Below are 762 nucleotides of genomic sequence, written 5' to 3'. Positions count from 1 at the left end.
TGACAGGATGGTCTAGTGTACAATCAGTTTATTGTATTCGTCATGTGGCTAGTAATTTCAATAAGGAATTCCGTGATTCTGATCTCAAAGACAAAGTTGTAGAAATGGGTATGTTCTATTTATATTTTTTAATCTTAATTTTTTTTATATTATGGATATTAATATGTTTGTATTTATTTTGTAGGTTATGAGTTGATGTGACCACGGTTCGAGCGAATGTTGAATTCGTTGCGTCAAAAAAATTCAAGGGCTGGTGCATGGTTGGACCAAATTCCAAAAGTGAAATGGAGTCAGGCATATGATGAAGGGAGACGATATGGGGGCACATAACTACAAATCTTGTTGAATGCATTAATGGTGTCTTGAAAGGATCAAGAGCTCTTCCTATCACTGCACTTGTTAGAGCAACATATTATAGGCTAAACGAATGGTTCAATGAACATCGAAATGAAGCCTCTAACATGGTTATGGCAGGACATGTATATTGCGAATAATTAACAAAGGTGATTAAAGAAAATCAACGTAAATCTACATGTCAAATGGTTCGTAATTTTTCTCGAGAGACTGGAGCCTCTGAAGTTGAAGTTGTATCTAGATCTGGTGGTCGGCAAATGAGGTTGTATACAGTAAAACTTGCTGAGAATTGGTGTGACGGAGAATTTCAATCATTACGATTGTCATGCTCTCATGCTATCGCAACGTGCGCTTCTTTGAATTTAGACTGCAGCCAATTTATCTCAACAATTTACCGCATAGATAATC

The sequence above is a fragment of the Lupinus angustifolius genome, chromosome LG12, assembly GCF_001865875.1.
Source record: "Lupinus angustifolius cultivar Tanjil chromosome LG12, LupAngTanjil_v1.0, whole genome shotgun sequence".
NCBI lineage: Eukaryota > Viridiplantae > Streptophyta > Magnoliopsida > Fabales > Fabaceae > Lupinus > Lupinus angustifolius.
Note: the sequence above shows the minus strand (reverse complement) of the source record.